Raw genomic sequence first — 15,000 nt, forward strand, 5'->3', positions numbered from 1 at the left:
TCAGCGCAGATAACGGCTTATAAATAGCACTGTAACAGGAACCAGCGCAACAACCTGCTCTGGGCCTCATGAAATAAAGAGAGGGAGACAGCAGCAGGAGCGGCAGAGGCAGAGTTGTGCAGACAAGAAGAAATGAAAAGCAACAGGAGCGTGCACACACACCAACCTGTGAACACACCCTCACACACACACACACACACACACACACACACACACACACACACACACACACACATAGTAGACACTGGACGCCATGTTTACTAAGGGTGTTTAGCTTTAGACACCTAAGCCTTGAGTACATGGCTTGTACGCGTACAGCTAAGCAATGATGATGCACATCTGTATCAATGGATATTCTGAATACCATTCGTCTGCAACAATGCTATTCTATCTCCTCTTGAGCGAACGTGAATATTATCAGTGTCCTTTTTGCCAACTGCCCAAACAGCTGCATTAAAATCCCAATGATCATTTGTATTGTCACATACAGGTGACTAACACTTAAGCCCTTTTTGAATATTCACACTTGATTTGGTGTTTCATTTGGAATACCCCATCATTGTGCGATTAGTGAACCTGCATACAATTGGCCTGATGTTGTGCCCTAGCCCATTTTTTATTTTTTTTGGGAGGGCTGGTTCAAAGTCAGTCCCAGACCTGTGTTTGTCTTCCACTAGGGCGAACAATATTGTAACCTACTTTGCCCTTCACCCTATTGTAGAGGCAGTCTCAGATTTGGGGTTGAAGGGGGGGGGGGGGGTGGTGGTGGTATGAGGCTTCCCTTTTTTTTTTATCTCTGTTTGAATTTTGCATGAGCCCAGGCTGTTTGAAGGCATGCAGTCTGGGCCCCGACGGGGGTGGGTGGTGAAGAGCAGGGCATCCCTCAAGCTCAGTGAAGCACACTGTTGGGTGGGGCATCTGTCTGCCATCCTCCACCAAAATTAGAATGCCCACGGTAGTACCACTCAGTTACTGGCCACGGTTAAGCTGCTTTTGAGACTCACAAGGCGAGTTGAAGGAAGTTTTTGAGTCTTTCATTAAGAAACGTTTTAGATATGAAGTCTGTTGTAATATGCTATAGCCCTAACTGTGAAGTTGTTGTGTTTTCATGTTCCTTATTTTGTAAACAGCAGTGTAGACGGTAGAGAGAGCTGGAGCCAATCATACAGGCCAAAGCTCTCGGTGCCCTCTGTACTCTGAAATCAGATATAAAGAAGTTCATGGAGTTTGAAAAGTACTGACACACATGAGAGTAGAGGTATGACTATGTTTATGAATATGGATTATTCATCTCTGACAGAAGACCGAAGAGCTTTAGACTACATTTCCTGTTATTTGTATACACGCTTCCAACCCCCACCTTCCTCGGCTTGCTTCCTAGTATGGCACCACTGTCATTTACTGCTCTTCTCTTGTGTGCAGGACTCATTTTGGCCGTCCTTTTAAAAGCCATACTGGGCTCTGTGTGTACTTATCGCCTTCATTATTAATGAGCTGGTTAGGGAAAGACCTGCGTTTGGTGGAGCAGGACCACTTGGACACTAGTGTGCTGCTGTCTTGATGGTCCGAAAAAGGCTAGACAAGAGCATCTTCACCATCCATTAACCGAAGGTAAGGAGCCGTTGGTACTAAACCACCAAAGCTGGGGGTTGGGAGTGTGAGCACAGAAACCGAACTCTAGACCAATCTTGACCCGTTAGCATCTACTGCTAATGTGCCCAGGGCATTGGGGGGTTGGGTAGGGCAAGAAGCCATGCCCCTATGCGGAGCGCTAAGGCGGTTAATGGGGGGAGTCCTCTCTTTCCTCAGAGGGGGGGGGGGGGGGGGGGGGCGGGGGGGGGGGGACTGAGGGCTTCCATGCTGAAGAAGTGAGCCTAAGGGAGTCACTAAAAATGAATGGGGCGGGCTCCAGTGCTCTGCCCCCAAACCCTCAAGCTCCCAATGCAGCCATGCATTCCAAAGTGGGCGCCATTGATGTTTTGACATCCAAAAAAGCGAGACGGAACAAAGGCAGGTTGTGTCTGGGTCACACGCTGGTGTCAGACCTGAGTCTCCTTGTGTTCCTGGTGTGATCCTTCTTAGCATTTCATAACAGAAAATTGAGATATTGGCATTTCTTTGATGTCTTCTTCTCTAGAATATGCGAGTTCCCACAAAAATCAGGTTCTTTGACTTGGGTGATGTGTTTCTACTGAGGATACCCGACTGCACACTGTTGTTTCTTTTTTTTCCTTGCTGCTTAGCTTTTTAGCGCTGTCTCAACTTTAAATGGAGCTGATTGCCTTTCAGCAGGGCTCTGCCCTTTCTCCAAAGGATTCCTCCAGTGCTCTAGGAGAGAGAAACTCCACCACTCTTACCCACACACTGTCCTTTCCTCCCCCCCCCAGTGTCCTTCCACATAAAACAAGCGGTAATATTCATTAATTTTTTTCCTTTTCATTTATTCACTTGCCCATTCTCAAAGTGAGCATGAATGAGGACTGCTATAGCAAACCCCAGCAGTGGCAGCAAGCAGTGGTGGCAGCAGCTCATCACTCCAACGCTCCAGTTTACAGTTCAGTGGGTGCATTATTAACATCGCAGCATTAATCAAATCGGACCAATTCTCTCTCCCTCAGTTCCACACGTTATGGTAATGAAACAACCATCTAACATGTGGAGTGGTTTACACAGAGATGGAGAGAATCGTGCAAGAGCCGCAGTATTATAAATAATATGAATCAATAATGAATGAACCGGTCTTTCACATATTTGGAGCCCGAGCTCTCAGTGTGCACCCCAAGGGGATTGGTGGTGGTGGTGGTGCTCAGGCGCAGAGCGAATCTTCTCCCTCGTTGTGGAAGCACGCGGCCAGAGATGTCATTTTTCCTGCCGGGCGAGGCAATGTGAAGCAAGGCTCCTTGTTTATACCCCAGCAGACATTATTTATTTATCCGCTCTCATCTGTTTGGCCGACTGGCTGCGGTTTTCTTCCATTCAGACTTGATCATTATGCCCGATGCATTATTTACTAGGCCAGACACATTGCATACAAAAGCAGGCTCTGGCAGGTGTGAGTGTCCTCCTCTACCTGTTTGTATGTCTATCTGTCGCGGTCTTCCTCTGAACTCTGCAGTCAACACTGCCCCACCTATTATTAACCTCTTTTGCATTCTCTTTGGTTCCTCGTATGAGGTCACGATCACTAAAGGAGGAATGATATGAAGTTGTTACATGTTTGTTTCATGTTTCTACTCATGCTAGAGACTATATGAATGTTGTTGCTTAGAATAAACCTTTAAAAGGGGACATCATCAGTAGTTTCTTTGAAACTTTCCAGAAGCATCTCCATGCGGAATCAATTGGGAAAAGTCGGGGGGGGGGGGGGGGGGCTACCTGAAACAGCCAGCTGGAGAGGTTAGGGATGGACCCTGATTTGCATGCCAGGTTGGAGATAAAGCTCTTTGCCCCATGTACACCTGCTTTAATTTCCATACTCAACCCATTCCACACCTGTCTGGGCAGTTGATGCCACTGGGACTCTCCTTTCCTGCCGCTCTATTTTTGGCCCTTACTGCAACTCTTATCGGCTGTGGAAGTGTCGAGCGGAGGCTGGAGTGGGTGTGAAAGCTGGCCCTGGAGCCCTTGAGATAAGGGCAGCACTTTCCTTTGTGTTTATTTTTTCAGGGTTCTCCTGCAGATGCCTACTGTAGCTCTAGCTGTTGTCATCTTAAAAACATACACAGACGAGGCAAGCTTCTGGCTGACTGCCTGTCTGCTGTCACCTTGCAAGCTCCACATTCTTGTCTGTCATCAGCGTCACCACCCAAGTGCACCCAAGTGCATGCTAGTATGAGGGTGAGGGGTATACATTTTCTCCCAGGCAGAGTTTAGTAGGCCAAGCCAGCCACGGTACAGTTGTGGACACTCTGCTCCTACTCCGACTTGGGATCAAGTGTCGTGAGGTGGCCTCTGTCCCAGGAGGTAAATGAACTGACCACGTGTGATGCTGTAACTGGAGTAGCCAGCAGCAGGGCAGCCGACTGCCTCAATCACAGCGAAGCACAGGAGTAAGCTCAGCCAGGGCTTACAAACAGCCCGGGCTGGAATTTCACCCCGCACCGCTCGCTCGACTGTCTGTCAGAACCCTCTCTCCCATAAAGGCCTTCTAAGGTTGCACAATGGCCTCCATTCTGTCATGAGGGTGAGTGTTCTGTTTTGTAGCAGCATGTGAACTCACTTAAGAGAGAGCAGCTTAACGTCTACGTTACCAAAACATTTTTCAGAATATACCTGTTGCTACAAACAATGGCAGGTATGTTGGAGGCCGGCGCAGAGGGACTGAATCATCTACTGTCTTAAATTTGTTATGGGGAGCTGTTGTTTTCTGTTTGCTAGTCATTTGTTTGTATATTTTTGTTGTTGTGTAGTGTGGACCTCTGATAGTGGCTCTGTGTAAAAGCCTGGTCTTACTCCTCCCTTTCCCTCCCTCTGTCTCTTTCTCCCTCTCTCATTCATTCCTCATGCCGTGGCCTTATCGACACATGGCGCCTATTGATTAACATTGCTCTGGAGCAAATGCACCATTGATCAGCCGCTTTGTTAACTGCTGGCCTCGGTGACTCAGTCACACCCTTCGCAACCAACTGTTTCACCTATTGTCTGAGATTTCTCCTCCTCCTCCTCCTCCTCTTCCTCCTCTTCTCTCTTCCTTGTGCCCCTCCCTGTCCCCTTCATTCACATTTCCTTCCAGCAAGCTCTTGTCACACTGAGCCGCCCCTCCCCTCTAGTCTCTTCACACTGCTGCGCGACCTTGTAAACAAATCTCTCAGCAACACGCGGCCCTCTGGAGGGAAGTTGCTCCTCCATCCCCACCCTCTCTGGAGCAGCCCAGGGAGGTCACCATGAGGAGGGCCGCCACTTCCGCGCCCACCCAACAGCACAGACACTCAACAGTGTCTCAGTGGCCCCAGGGGATGGACGCGGGCCCTCCCTCCCTCCCCATCGACTCAATGTTAAGAGCTATTTTTAGAGTCATCCCCGTCATTCATCTCCTCGGTCCCTGAGGTTTAATATGATGCTCCGAGAAGTACTTTGTCCTCAAGCCAGGAACAAACAAGCCATATCTTCATTGCTTTCATTCAGATGTAGCTTAACATAGAGTTCCATAAGTTCCTGCCTGTGGAAGAGCATCCTGTGAGATACATCAGTTGATTTAGAAGGAGAAGCTGGGAATGCCCAGATGTCATATGCATACTGACGTGATTGGTGTCTGTTTGAACTGTCTGTTTGAAGATCTACCAGCTGCCGGCAGGAGAGTTGGAAAATAAAAGATACGTCTACGTCATCTGTAAATAACCCCCCTGCCCCCTCACACACAATCACACACACATCCTATACCAACACCAGCTCTCACTATTGTGGCAGCGTTGTGGATTCTCTCTGTACTTCTGTGCTATGAGCTGAGTGCTGGCTGAAGGAAATCAGAAAAGTCCTTAAAATCAGAAAACACCTGTAGAATTCTGGGGTAAATTGATTCTCACCTGAATATAATTTTCACCTGCTGAGAGATGCAGTCAAATGTAGAGGTTTACAGAGGTTTTGAACAGCAGCATATTTTGACTGAATATTGCATTTCCTATAGACACCTTGAAGGGGAATCTTGAATTTCCCCTTGGGGATCAATAAAGTATCTATCTATCTATCTATCTGTCTATCCATCTATCTGTCTGTCTATCTGTCTGTCTATCTGTCTGTCTATCTGTCTATCTACATGTATCTATCTACTATCTACATGTATCTATCTATCTATCTACATGTATCTATCTATCTATCTACGTGTATCTATCTATCTATCTATCTGACACACCTATTTTTGCGGTGGCCATTGGTTGGGAGGAGTTGTGTGGGATGATATGGGTGGATGGGGGGTATTGTAATTGCTCTACCTTACACTGTCATGTCAGCTCCAGCTACATGGACTTAATGATAATCTTTAAATCTTCTCTATTTTCAGTGCCACCCTGGCCATCAGGGTCCTATAGCAGTCAGTGTAATTGCAGTTCTATGGTGGTAATGAGGATGGAGGGAATACGAAAGGGAAAGGAATGAGAAGAGGAGAAAGAGAGAGGGGAGAGAGAGAGAGAGAGAGAGAGAGAGAGAGAGAAGGAGAGAGAGAGAGAGAGAGAGAGAGAGAAGGAGAGAGAGAGAGAGAGAGTCCCACTGCCTGGACCTTCTGTGAATCTGGCCAGTGTTCCAGGAAGCAGAGCAGCGGCGCGCATAAACACTCTGCATGCCTGCGACGGCTCTCTGATGTCACCAGCCGGGAGGGAGGGAGAGCGAGCGAGAGAGAGAGAGAGGGAGCGAGCGAGCGAGAGAGAGCGAGCGAGAGAGAGCGAGAGAGCGAGCGCTAGAGAGAGGGGAGGGGACGAGTGAGACAGAGGGAGCTAGAGACCCAGCCGGAGGGGAAGAGAGCAGAGCAGAGAAGAGAGAGGGGAGTGTGTGTGTGTGTGTGTGTGTACGCGAGAGACACTGAGGGAGGCAGCGGAGAGGAAAGCTGCCGCCGTGAGTGAGCGAGCGAGGGAGCGACAGAGAGTGAAATCGAGAGATAGCCGAGCGTTCTGCGCTACACTGATCCACACCGCTGACTGGGATTCTTCGTCTCTCGTGTGTCCGCCAGCAATCTGCGCGTTTTGTTTTTGTTTTGTCATTTTTTCCTGTCCTCCCCTTCAACCTCTTCCCGGCACAGAGTGCTTCATCTCCTCCTGGTCTGGACCAAAGGGCTGATGGGTAAGAGCTGACTAGCTCCCTGTTGCTTTTGCTGGATCTGTGTGTGTATGTGTGTGTGTGTGTGTGTGTGTGTGTGTGTGCGTGTGCGCGTGTGTGTGTGCTCGCTTGCATGTGCCTGTCCGCGTGCGTGTGTGGGTGGATGGATGGACAGTGTGCAGGCTTTTATTGAATGGTGGTGACGAACGCTTCCCCATGCTGTGTGTGTGTGTGTGCGCGCTGCATCCTTGAATTGAGCCACAATGACTAGAGGCAGGATGAAAGTGAGGAGAGATTTCTGTGTCTGCTCTTAACTGCCGTGCCGTTTGTGTATGTTGGTGTGTTTATGTGTGTGTGTGTGTGTGTGTGTGCGTGTGCTTGTGTGTGTGTGCCTGTGCGCATATGTGTTTGTGTGTGTGTGTGTGTGTAGACGCTGCATCGGTGGTGTTGCGGCTGAGAGGAGGCGCTCGGCTGTGGTCTCTGGCGCAGGGTCTCTGTCCTGGACAGGCTGTTCAGAACACACAGAGGGAGCACGGGGGAGAGAGAGCGGGAGGGAGAGGGACAAAAGGGAGTTGGGGACGGGGCTGAGGCGGGCTGAGGGCAGCGCAAAGAGGAACTGTTTTAGTAATACAGAAGCGTTGTGGAAAGATTTAAGCGATAGAGAGAGAGAGTGGACACGGGTTTCCAGGAAGAGCTGATGGAACGGACTTGCGGGGGAGAGTCACCACCGCTGAAATCATAGACTTGGACACGCTGGACCAACTGAACTAATGAACGACTGCCAGGGAATTAGTTTCTCTGGCAACATGAATCTTTAATCCCATCCTCCTGTTTGCCTGTGTGTGTGTGTGTATGACTGTATGTGTGTATGTTGTGGGGAAGGAAGTAGTTTACGCTAAAAGGCTATCTCCCATAAGCTCACTGGGAGTTTGAAGAGAAAAAGATTTCAGTGTATTTTTTTTGCTTGTATGTAACTTGCTGAATAGTGGAAATTTTGAGAATTTACTGAATGACTGAGTGTGATTGTGTGTCTGCGTTTACCACGTTTCCAAGCGCTTGTGTGTGTGTGTGTGTGTGTGTTGTAGGCTGCGCTGTTAGTGGAGGGTTAGGTGGAGTCCCGTCCAGGCTGTTGGCACGGCCGTCGCCCCTGGCAGCCACGGCGTTTCTCCCAGCATCCCCTCGGCCAGGAGCCTGCAGCTTGCAGCTCCGCTCAGTGCTCCTCACGTCCCACTGCCCATTAGTCACCCGCCTCGCCACCCCACCCCACCCCACCCCACCCTAGCCCTTAGCCTATTGGAAGCAGATGTGACTTTTGTCGAACGCAGTGACTCCAAAGATGCCGTCCTAGGACCCAGTGAATGTGCTTGTTCATGTATGAGCAACTCTCTGAAGCTATCTTTAACTTACTTGTTGTGTCTAGTGCAAAACGCAATAAATAAATATATATGACGCCAAGTTTTAAGATGTGGTGTGTGTGATGCCTGTTTGTTTATTTTTTTTTTTTGGGAATAAGTCACAGAGGAATATCTAGTTGTTGAGCTTGACAAAGCACAGATAGCCTCTAAGTGGAAGTGGAGTGCCTCAAGTTGCAGAGAGAGGCTCACTGGCTTTAGATCACCAGAGGAGATTCCAGTCTGGTCACTCACCGTGTGGTCACGCCAGGACAAGACAATCAAAGAGGCGTTGAGGCGGACACAGACATAAAAACAAAACAATTGAGTCTTCAGAATGAGGCTGGGGGGGGGGGGGGGGGGGTGAGTAACAAACAGACAGACAGACAGATAGTACTGTACAATAAAAGAATAGAGAGGGAGAGAAAGAGAGAGAGATGGCATAACCACAAACTTTCTTGGACATCCAGTCTGTCTCCTTCCTCAACCCTCCTCCCTGTTCTCTTGCTATTGTTTTCTCCCCACCCCACTCAGCCACATTAAACAGATCTGGTGTCCTCCTCCTCCTCCTCTCCACTCCCCTCCCGTCCCTCTGGCTGTAGCCCGCGCCCTGTTCTCTTGCCTGACTCCAGTCAATGGCAGCCTGGCGCTGGGAGGGAGAGGGCTCAGCAATGGAGCTGATTGCTCGCCGCCTTCGGCCAACCGCCGGCCTCTTCCAGCTCTGTCGCCATGACGCCGTCGTCTCCTGCCCCGCTGCCTTACCTGATGCTGGTTGTGGCCAGCGAGCAAGGCGAGTCGTCTGCAGGATCAGTGGCAGAGATTTCAGCCCGGCGATAATCCTCTCTGGCTGTGGGATCCAGAGGATTGGACTGGGGATAGGGATCCTCCATATAGGGATGTACGGAGCAGGAAAACACCAACAAAGCAGCTCACACCCCAGGGGACCCGAGCTATAAATAGATCAAAAAATGGATGGCTCTTCCCCTCCTAAATCCCCCCCCCCCCCCTCCTCTGTGTTTGGCTGGCAGTAAAGCTGCTTTGCATGGTTGCTCATTGCTCCTAAGGATGCTGTATGTGTGTTTGTGTGTATGTACATGTGGCCATTTTTGTGTGTGTGCGTGTGTGTTGGGATAGGCTTACGAGGGATACGTAATGATTGTAAACAATCCCTTAGAGCAGCCCAAGTAACTAACCGGATCATTTTATTTAATGTATTTGACTTGCAGTAGGCTTATTGTGTCCGTTTGTTTACAAGCATTCTCCAGACGTCAACTCTGAAGGGGAAGTAGGCTAATAGACATACATAATAGACATACAGGACTAACTCGAAGTGGCGTTTGCCCTGAGGCCGAAGGGTGTGGCTTTCCAGTCAAGCTCCCCAGCCCCGTCAGCCCCTGTCAGTGTAGTTTACTCGACCCAATCCTGTCTGTGACCCAGAATGCTACACACAGACTCCCTAAAACGCACGTCACTGGGCATGCAATGGAGGGGCTGCTCTCATGTCTCTTTGGCTTGGCTGCATTGCAGAAGCGTTGTGAAATGCATGTTTAACTTGCATCTGACCAGTATTGTTCAGTGAACACACACAAATGCACAAATGCTCACACAAACACGCTGCCCAGTAGCTGGAGTAATTGCCCTGGCAGCAGGATTGCCTCGCTGGTTATACGTAAGATGGTGTTTACTGTAAACATGTCACATCCCATTCTCATTACAGGGCCTCAGGAGTGTGTGTGTGTGTGTGTACGTGTACATGTACATGTGGTGATGACTGTACGGGATTCACTGTCAAGGAAAAGCCATGTCATTGGAAGTGTACTGAACTACATGATTTGAGCATTTCGGTCAGCGCCAGAGACAGTACTCGGTCATGTCTGGATAGGACGCTCTGGCCCAGTCTGGTGGTAAACAAGAGTATCACGTTACAGCGGACGGCAGGTAGGCCATTACACACCCTAGCGTTTTACTGAAACCAACTCGTGACCTGAGAGAACAGCTAAGGCTTGTGTGAAATCGTTTTACTGATCTGTTTTGTCTGTCAATGCCCACTGGACATTTTTTAAAGGACAGACTGCTACGTCTCTTTAGCTTCCTGAGTTATCCAAACTGCTCATCGATCTACACAGCAATATTAATGTATGTGTGGAAAACCATGTTTGAACCGTGTCTCGTGTAAAAGTGTTTTTCCTAAGTACTTTTCCTAAAGTACTTTTGTTCCTAGGTAATCAGTATTTTCCTACTAATCTGTTAAAGATTATCAACATTGACTGAGGTAAATTTTCAAACCCTGTCCCAAGTTTTACCATTGCTTTTTAGGATCAGTGATGATTAAAAAAAAAACATTCATTGTTCATAAAAACAAGGCTGATCTGATAGAACTCTGTATACTGTATGGCAGTGTCATTGACACTGTAAGTAGGCAGGTGAGTGGTGAAAGTTTGTTCCGATATGCAGCCAAGCTGCAAGACTACCAAGTGTGCAGTGTCCCGTATGAGACTCCTGCTACGAGAGTTTTTGGTTATTGGTCATTACTCTGCTTATTTGGCTTAATAACATTTCAGCCCCCACCCCACCCCCCTGAAATGGCCCCTATTACCCATGAACTCGTGCATGTAGTGAAACATGTCAAAAGCTGAGTATGTTGGCCCTGGGCCTCCAACACAAACACAAAGCAAGATGCATAGACTGTGCTGACCCGATTAGGGGACTTCTCTCATGGACGCGACTATACATCTGAGGTGGTGACGGGGGGGGGGGGCAAGAGGGCGGTCAGTGATGACCGAAATATCTCTCTTGCCCAGAGAACCATGGGCTTGGCTTTTCCCAAGGCTCAAGATGCCCCTAAGTCTTGTGACGTGACCTTTTTTTTCTGCCCTTCTGGGTCGTGCCAAAGAACACACAAGAATAGGTTTGCAGAAGGACTCACTACTGGGTGAGTGGAGAGAGTCTGATTTACACTGCAGATTCCGCTTGCTTCTGCAAGGCTAAAAACCATTCATTCATAAACACCTGCACCTGACTTGTTTGCTCTGTTTCGAGTGCACACACAGACCTCTGCACTTGTTATGTCACCCAGGAATGCCCTACTGTGCAGTGTGTTGATGTTGTAAACAACAGGTTGAATTAGTTGCAGTCTCTTTCAAGGTGTCTTTGATGCCGAGTGCTTCTCAGGCACACGGCTTCAAAGGTAGAGTTCACTGTGAGGAAAGGTTTGATTTGTGCACTTGTGAAACAAGACACTTGCAGTGTTTCTCTCTCACAGGTAGACCAGAGGTCAGGTTGAACTGGATTGCTGGCTTGTTCATGTAACAAGTGTTTGTTCTAGTGAATTCTATAAATGTGCTTTTGTTTTCCCAGGAAAAGGCTGTGTCCGGACTTGCTCTTGGTTAGGTTGGCAGAGCATTCCCCTTTAAGCTTCCAATAACTGCAGTGTACGTAACTAGGCAACTAGTTTGGCTTTAACCACTTCTACCATTCACAATCTTTTCTTGCCACCTGTTCTGGTCCACAAGGCACACTGTGTTGTACAGTCACTTTCCTTTTGGTAGAGAAACCTCAATGAAAGTCACGATGATGTACATTTGCAAAACAACCACGTACCATCAGGCAGTGCATTGCCTGTTACCCGGCAACAAGCGAATGCGTCGATGACCATCTCGGCTGGGGTTCCTGTTTGATCCCACTGGAAGCGAGGGAAAAACAAGTGACTCATCTGTGAATGTTTTTTAATGAGCACCACGTCTGATGCTGGGTTATTTATAGGTACTTCCTTTTGTTTGGCTACACCGATATCTAATTCACATACCCATTCACCTTCTGTTTTCTGGACTAGGCTCTTAAACTGCTGTTTTAATGATGGAAGATTGGGGCTTGGTGACTAGTTGACTACCCATTCAAGCATCCCTTCCCATGAGCCTCTGGTAGTTTCCTCTCCTGCTTTTCATCCCTCCTCCTCCTCCTCCTCCTCTCATCCTCTCCCTGAAGTGGCCGTTAATAATACTAAAGACGATGGGAGCTGAATCAATACCCCCTGATTCTCAGCACACTCTGCAGCTCATCTGCCTGCCTTTTAGAACCATTCTCATCCACCCACGCCCACCCCCCCCCATGCGCGCACGCACACACACACACACACTCACTCCCCCACCACCAACCCACCTTCTGAGAGAACAAGCACCCCTCTGTCACTGCGGCATAGCCGTGGCAGGCGAGGGCCTGTGCGGACGTCACCAAGCCCCTGTCGCGCTGCCTGTTCCTCGACACATTCATTACCCAGGGGTCCTCAGGGGTCACCAAGTACAAGCCCAGTCCCAGAGCTCATGGTGTTGGGTGGGCGGGCGGGTGGCGTGGGGGAGACGAGGGTGATGGCACCATTGGTCTAGTTGACTCTGGCTGCTCCAGTGGGGGAAAAAAAAGGGCAAACGCTATTCTGTGCCAGAGATGAAAAGACCTGGCAACTGGGTTGTGGCGCTTTCGTGGGGACGAGAGTGGCCAACGGGAAGCAAGTGAATGTGCTCACTGGGTGTGTCTAATCAGCCACACCAAGCTGCCCATTCACCCCCCCCCCCCCACCCCCCAGCTTTATAGAGCTGTCACTTTTTGTGTAATGCTCAGGTCGCCACCGTTTTCTTTTGACAGCGTTTGCCACTTGTTGAAGCTCGTTCAACGAGACCTATGCTGATTAGAGCCACTTGAGTGATGCTGTTTTGCAGTACCAGCTTGTTCACCGTTCTGAGAGCTTCACAAAAGTAGAAGGCTCCATCTTCCCACTTTACCTGTCGTTCCCAGTGAGCGGTAGTCTGTATTGATCTGAATGATGGGGGGTGTGCTGTCTTGGCTCATCTCTCCTCTGCTCCCACTGTGTTCCTGTCTTGGTGAACCTTTCCCTGCCCTCTTCCCCTGCGGTGCTGGGACACTCCAGTTTCAGGCCCCGTGTGGGGCTTCTCCCAGCTCACAAGCCCTTGTCTGCATCATTGCATGCTCTGGAACATTGAACCTGCAATGAACTTTTTTTGTTGTAATAAGACCTTTTGTTCATCCTGTGATCTCTTGTAATTGAAAGCATGATCCCTTGTTGATGTCTGACTATCTCTGCCTTCCGCGCTAACGGAGGGGAGTACAGCCAGATATAAGCTGATCTTTTCATCTGGCCTGGTCTGTACACTTTTCTGTCATGGAGGCTGAATGTGCTTATGTCCCCCCCATCAGTAGACATGCACTGTCCCAGCCTGATATGGTGCAGTGGTAAAAATGGAGGGAACATTCACAAGCTGGCTCCGGTCTGTGTGCTCTTGTGCCAAGCAGAGCGGCTATCGCCATGTCCTCCCACCTCGGCTGACTGTAAATGTGATGTATGGTCGGCCCTGGGAGCCAAGTGGCCTGGTCCCACGATGCCTTGCTGTCCCTGTAACATGGGCTCACGGCCGGACTGCTGTCAGGTGCCCCCGGCCCGATCCCACTCGAATCAATCTCCATCAGAGGCAGCAAGCTACGCCCCAGGACTGTGTGTGGGTGTGTGCTACTGCTCTGCAGAGATTGCACACACAAACTCACACACGCTGATACCAGACAACCGTTTTGCATGTCAGCAAATCCCATACTGCCACCCTTAGCATGCTAAACTCCATGTAGCGAGTAGATTGCTTTCCTCTTTTTCCATCCACGTTGCATCACTCTCCAGTTGCCAAGGGCAGGGAGGGCAAAAAAAGAAAAAGTTTGTCCCCTAAGTGTCCCCCAGCAGCTGTGCTGAGTGCCAGGCCCCATGTTAAAGCCCTGACACAGGACTTGTATGTGCTGTGTGTACAAGGCATCCTTCTCACGCCGGGCCTGGAAAGGCCAAGATTACACTCATTCTGTCTCCTGCTGGCCAGAGTGGACTCGGACTTGGATTAGATGGACATTAATCCAGATGCCGTCCTCAGTAATTACACTGGCTGCAATAAATAAACAAATAAAGTTTTTAGAGAGGGGTAAACATATGTGTTTTGGTATGGTTTATGTGACTCAAGCTAGAGGCCATTCTTTGCAAGTTCATTGTGGATTTCTTTTAATGTCTTCTTCTCCTTCAGCAGAAAGTCCACTCAGCTCTGTGTGTGTGTGTGTGTGTGTGTGTGTGTGTGTGTGAGAGAGAGAGAGAGAGAGAGAGAGAGAAGGGATGTCAGGCACAGGGCAATCACTTCCATGTCCTCAGGCCTCAATGCCCCCATTGTGGACTTGGCGTTTTGCGTCACAAATATGATTTTATTAAACGATGAAAAGGGGGCTGTCTATTCATGAAGATGGAACTCCCTTGTGACCCTGGCCTTTCTGTATGCCTCTTGGAGGGGCCGTGCCACTAGGCTTCTTTTTTTTGTCACAGCTCTGCGCAGGCTCTGGGTCAGTGCGCCATCGGTGAACCCACGACATTCTGCCGGACTAGTGACGTCCCAACGTGCCTGGCCTAACTCTGTGCACTCATGAATGGTTCTCACCATGAATGGTGGCCTCTGTGTAACCCCTCATGAATCACGCCGATGGCCCCTGAAAGTAGTGACACGCTCACCACAGAGGCGTCCCTCCGGCTCCATTCACCCATTCTCGGTCTCGGGAAGAGAGACGAGGTCGCGCCATGCAGCTGTAGTCGTGTCGCCAAATGTAGTCCTCCCTCACTCTTCCACAGGACAAATGAGAGCGGTAGTGATTCACACCATTATCGTGCAGCGCCCCCCTCCATCACCCACTTTGCTCAGAGGGGTGTTGATTCGTTCACTTACTCAGTCAGGGTTTGATAAGCTGCTTCAAACATGTCCTCAAACCTCCAGGATGAGCTCATTCACAGTTGATGGAGCAGGTGAAGCGCAGAGGAATTAACTTCCGACAGAGCCTC

General features: G+C 49.4%; 1 protein-coding gene across 1 annotated transcript in view; it reads left to right on the forward strand.

Moving 5' to 3' along the window:
* Nucleotides 1-15,000, forward strand: part of hdac4 (histone deacetylase 4) — a 139,478-nt gene that overhangs the window by 65,706 nt on the left and 58,772 nt on the right.

Source organism: Alosa sapidissima, chromosome 2 (genome assembly GCF_018492685.1).
Source record: "Alosa sapidissima isolate fAloSap1 chromosome 2, fAloSap1.pri, whole genome shotgun sequence".
NCBI lineage: Eukaryota > Metazoa > Chordata > Actinopteri > Clupeiformes > Clupeidae > Alosa > Alosa sapidissima.